Below are 6,000 nucleotides of genomic sequence, written 5' to 3'. Positions count from 1 at the left end.
CCAGTGAAAAGACCAAGCTGCGTCTGCATGCCAATCGTTTGACCTCAATCAATTTCATGGGAATATGCATTTAAATCTTCTTGAAATACTGTTTGGTGAGCAAATTAGAGCAGATGGTGTTCAATTATTTTCTACTTTCTGCATTTTGTTTTAATCAAAGCACATTCTGCCTAATGGTTCTGTTGAGTTTGGGACGATTCAGCAAACCATCCTAAAATCTCGTAAGAAAACAGGTGTTGTTTTTGTTGTAAAAGTAATGTTATGCTATAATATTTGGTGATGTGGACTGCTAATTAATCATTAGGTGATCGTCCAAGACATTGATCTAACTTTACTAAAAAAAAACATTGTGGCGGCTCATCGCTCTTGCAGCACTACACACCTGCAGTCTGCTGCACCGAACTAGCGATTGATGCTCACCTAGCCTACTCTTTTGCCTTGCGCAACATTTGGTGATGCAGAAACGAGAGAACATGTTGTTTTCATGACAATCTGGGAATATTTGGCCAAGGAAACATTTCTGGTTGGTCTCAAGGAATGTCACACAGGGAGACTTTTTAAAACGGGATTGAGAGAAGTAGCAGCTAATGCTCATGGAGAGCCTGAATATTATTATTAACCTTTATTTAACTAGGCAACGATTGGAGAAGTGTTGAACATAACCAGTGGACTGTCACATCCTGATGATTTATATCTGATACATATATATTTAATATTTTTATATATCAAGTTGTAGAAACATCTCAATGATGATCAATGGAAACAGGATGCACCTGATCTCAATTCAAAAGTTTGGGGTCACTTAATCTACCCATGGTGTCCGATTTAAAAAGTGATTTACAGAGAAAACACAACATATGTTAGGTCATAGCCAAGTCAAAAAAACACAACCATTTTTCCGTTACAGTCTGTAGAAACAAGTCAAATGATGAATGCAATCAATCTTTAGGATGTTTTTAACATAAATCATCAATAAGTTTCCAACCGGAGAATTTCATTGTCTGAGGAAAAGCATTGTAACGAGAGCTAACTCTGTCGGGAGCAAGTGTCATGAGACCGAGGCTCTCTGCCAGACCACTTTCTCAAAGAGCTCTCATGAGCCCCTCCTTTATAGTAGAATCCTCAAACCAGTTTCTAAAGACGGTGACATCTAGTCGAAGCCCTAGGAAGTGCAACCTTATCCATATCTCACTGTGAATTCAATAGGCACTGTTTTTTGAAAATATATTTCTCACTTCCTGTTTGGATTTCTTCTCAGGTTTTTTTCTAGACACTATTCTGGTTAGAGACTGTTTGCATTGTTCTGTGAAGAGAGCAGTACACAGCGTTGTACGAGATCTTCAGCCGTTTCCAGCTACAATAGTCATTTACAACATTAACAACATTTACATTACATTTACATTTAAGTCATTTAGCAGACGCTCTTATCCAGAGCGACTTACAGATTGGTGCATTCACCTCATGACATCCAGTGGAACAGTCACTTTACAATAGTGCATCTAAATCTTAAAGGGGGGGGAGAAGGATTACTTATCCTATCCTAGGTATTCCTTAAAGAGGTGGGGTTTCAGGTGTCTCCGGAAGGTGGTGATTGACTCCGCTGTCCTGGCGTCGTGAGGGAGTTTGTTCCACCATTGGGGGGCCAGAGCAGCGAACAGTTTTGACTGGGCTGAGCGGGAACTGTACTTCCTCAGTGGTAGGGAGGCGAGCAGGCCAGAGGTGGATGAACGCAGTGCCCTTGTTTGGGTGTAGGGCCTGATCAGAGCCTGGAGGTACTGAGGTGCCGTTCCCCTCACAGCTCCGTAGGCAAGCACCATGGTCTTGTAGCGGATGCGAGCTTCAACTGGAAGCCAGTGGAGAGAGCGGAGGAGCGGGGTGACGTGAGAGAACTTGGGAAGGTTGAACACCAGACGGGCTGCGGCGTTCTGGATGAGTTGTAGGGGTTTAATGGCACAGGCAGGGAGCCCAGCCAACAGCGAGTTGCAGTAATACAGACGGGAGATGACAAGTGCCTGGATTAGGACATGCGCCGCTTCCTGTGTGAGGCAGGGTCGTACTCTGCGGATGTTGTAGAGCATGAACCTACAGGAACGGGCCACCGCCTTGATGTTAGTTGAGAACGACAGGGTGTTGTCCAGGATCACGCCAAGGTTCTTAGCGCTCTGGGAGGACACAATGGAGTTGTCAACCGTGATGGTGAGATCATGGAACGGGCAGTCCTTCCCCGGGAGGAAGAGCAGCTCCGTCTTGCCGAGGTTCAGCTTGAGGTGGTGATCCGTCATCCACACTGATATGTCTGCCAGACATGCAGAGATGCGATTCGCCACCTGGTCATCAGAAGGGGGAAAGGAGAAGATTAATTGTGTGTCGTCTGCATAGCAATGATAGGAGAGACCATGTGAGGTTATGACAGAGCCAAGTGACTTGGTGTATAGCGAGAATAGGAGAGGCCCTAGAACAGAGCCCTGGAGGACACCAGTGGTGAGAGCGCGTGGTGAGGAGACAGATTCTCGCCACGCCACCTGGTAGGAGCGACCTGTTAGGTAGGACGCAATTTAAGCGTGGGCCGCGCCGGAGATGCCCAACTCGGAGAGGGTGGAGAGGAGGATCTGATGGTTCACAGTATCGAAGGCAGCCGATAGGTCTAGAAGGATGAGAGCAGAGGAGAGAGAGTTAGCTTTAGCGGTGCGGAGCGCCTCCGTGATACAGAGAAGAGCAGTCTCAGTTGAATGACTAGTCTTGAAACCTGACTGATTTGGATCAAGAAGGTCATTCTGAGAGAGATAGCGGGAGAGCTGGCCAAGGACGGCACGTTCAAGAGTTTTGGAGAGAAAAGAAAGAAGGGATACTGGTCTGTAGTTGTTGACATCGGAGGGATCGAGTGTAGGTTTTTTCAGAAGGGGTGCAACTCTCGCTCTCTTGAAGACGGAAGGGACGTAGCCAGCGGTCAGGGATGAGTTGATGAGCGAGGTGAGGTAAGGGAGAAGGTCTCCGGAAATGGTCTGGAGAAGAGAGGAGGGGATAGGGTCAAGTGGGCAGGTTGTTGGGCGGCCGGCCGTCACAAGACGTGAGATTTCATCTGGAGAGAGAGGGGAGAAAGAGGTCAGAGCACAGGGTAGGGCAGTGTGAGCAGAACCAGCGGTGTCGTTTGACTTAGCAAACGAGGATCGGATGTCGTCGACCTTCTTTTCAAAATGGTTGACAAAGTCATCTGCAGAGAGGGAGGGGGGGAGGAGGATTCAGGAGGGAGGAGAAGGTGGCAAAGAGCTTCCTCGGGTTAGAGGCAGAAGCTTGGAATTTAGAGTGGTAGAAAGTGGCTTTAGCAGCAGAGACAGAAGAGGAAAATGTAGAGAGGAGGGAGCGAAAGGATGCCAGGTCCGCAGGGAGGCGAGTTTTCCTCCATTTCCGCTCGGCTGCCCGGAACCCTGTAATGTGAGCTCGCAATGAGTCGTCGAGCCACGGAGCGGGAGGGGAGGACCGAGCCGGCCTGGAGGATAGGGGGCATAGAGAGTCAAAGGATGCAGAAAGGGAGGAGAGGAGGGTTGAGGAGGCAGAATCAGGAGATAGGTTGGAGAAGGTTTGAGCAGAGGGAAGAGATGATAGGGTGGAAGAGGAGAGAGTAGCGGGGGAGAGAGAGCGAAGGTTGGGACGGCGCGATACCATCCGAGTAGGGGCAGTGTGGGAAGTGTTGGATGAGAGCGAGAGGGAAAAGGATACAAGGTAGTGGTCGGAGACTTGGAGGGGAGTTGCAATGAGGTTAGTGGAAGAACAGCATCTAGTAAAGATGAGGTCGAGCGTATTGCCTGCCTTGTGAGTAGGGGGAAGGTGAGAGGGTGAGGTCAAAAGAGGAGAGGAGTGGAAAGAAGGAGGCAGAGAGGAATGAGTCAAAGGTAGACGTGGGGAGGTTAAAGTCGCCCAGAACTGTGAGAGGTGAGCCGTCCTCAGGAAAGGAGCTTATCAAGGCATCAAGCTCGTTGATGAACTCTCCGAGGGAACCTGGAGGGCGATAAATGATAAGGATGTTAAGCTTGAAAGGGCTGGTAACTGTGACAGCATGGAATTCAAAGGAGGCGATAGACAGATGGGTAAGGGGAGAAAGAGAGAATGACCACTTGGGAGAGATGAGGATCCCGGTGCCACCACCCCGCTGACCAGAAGCTCTCGGGGTGTGCGAGTACACGTGGGCGGACGAAGAGAGAGCAGTAGGAGTGGCAGTGTTATCTGTGGTGATCCATGTTTCCGTCAGTGCCAAGAAGTCGAGGGACTGGAGGGAGGCATAGGCTGAGATGAACTCTGCCTTGTTGGCCGCAGATCGGCAGTTCCAGAGGCTACCGGAGACCTGGAACTCCACGTGGGTCGTGCGCGCTGGGACCACCAGATTAGGGTGGCCGCGGCCACGCGGTGTGGAGCGTTTGTATGGTCTATGCAGAGAGGAGAGAACAGGGATAGACAGACACATAGTTGACAGGCTACAGAAGAGGCTACGCTAATGCAAAGGAGATTGGAATGACAAGTGGACTACACGTCTCGAATGTTCAGGAAGTTAAGCTTACGTAGCAAGAATCTTATTGACTAAAATGATTAAAATGATACGGTACTGCTGAAGTAGGCTAGCTGGCAGTGGCTGCGTTGTTGACTTTGTAGGCTAGCTGGCAGTGGCTGCGTTGTTGACACTAGACTAATCAAGTCGTTCCGTTGAGTGTAATAGTTTCTACAGTGCTGCTATTCGGGGGCTAGCTGTCTAGCTAGCAGTGTTGATTACGTTACGTTGCGTTAAAAGAATGACAATAGCTTTGTTAGCTAACCTAGAAAATCGCTCTAGACTACACAATTATCTTTGATACAAAGACGGCTATGTAGCTAGCTATGTAGCTAGCTACGATCAAACAAATCAAACCGTTGTACTGTAATGAAATGAAATGAAAATGTGATACTACCTGTGGAGCGAAGCGGAATGCGACCGGGTTGATGAGTTCTATTCAGTAGACGTTGGCTAGCTGTTGGCTAGCTAGCAGTGTCTCCTACGTTAAGGACGACAAATAGCTGGCTAGCTAACCTCGGTAAATTAAGATAATCACTCTAAGACTACACACTCTAAACTACACAATTATCTTGGATACGAAGACAGCAAAGACAGCTATGTAGCTAGCTAGCACTACACTAATCAAGTCGTTCAGTTGAGTGTAATAGTTTCTACAGTGCCGCTAATCGGTGGACGTTAGCTAGCTGGCTAGCTGCTGGGCAGAGCAGTGAAGACTACGTTAGGACGACGAAATACGATAATTACGCAATTATCTTTGATACAAAGACGGCTATGTAGCTAGCTAAGAAGAAATTGCTAAGATTAGACAAATGTCTACACTGTCTACACTGTATTTCTGATCACTTTGACATTATTTGATTGGACAAAACATGTGCTATTCTTTCAAAAACATGGACATTTGTAACTTTAGAATTTATTCATTTATTTCACCACTAATGGTAGTGTATTTAAAAATATATATATTTTTAAAACCTTTATTTACTTTACTTTCTTAGCATACTGGTTATTGTCCAGAATTTCCGATGATTGACGTGCCCAAAGTAAACTGCCCAGAAGCTAGGATATGCATATACTTGATAGCATTGGATAGAAAACACTCTGAAGTTTCTAAAACTGTAAAAATAATGTCCGTGGGTATAACAGAACTGATATGACAGGCGAAAACCTTGAGTAAAATCCATCCGGAATTTTCATTTCTTGAGGTCACAGATTTTTTCAATGCTTGCCTATGGGATATTCAAATTGATAGGACCCAGATTGCAGTTCATTTGGCTTCCACTAGATGTCAACAGTCTTTAGAAAGGGTTTCATGCTTGTTTTTTGAAAAATTAGTATTTGTAGTTTTTCCAAGATGTCCCCCATTAGAAAAGTAGTCATGTTGCGCGCATCAACGAGAGTGCGCTCTTCGTTATTTATCTTTGCTATTGAACACACTATTCTCCGTCTTAAATATTATT

This window comes from Oncorhynchus gorbuscha, linkage group LG23, assembly GCF_021184085.1.
Source record: "Oncorhynchus gorbuscha isolate QuinsamMale2020 ecotype Even-year linkage group LG23, OgorEven_v1.0, whole genome shotgun sequence".
NCBI classification, from domain to species: Eukaryota; Metazoa; Chordata; class Actinopteri; order Salmoniformes; family Salmonidae; genus Oncorhynchus; species Oncorhynchus gorbuscha.
The sequence above is the reverse complement of the archived record's forward strand: the minus strand, read 5'-3'. Positions refer to the sequence as shown.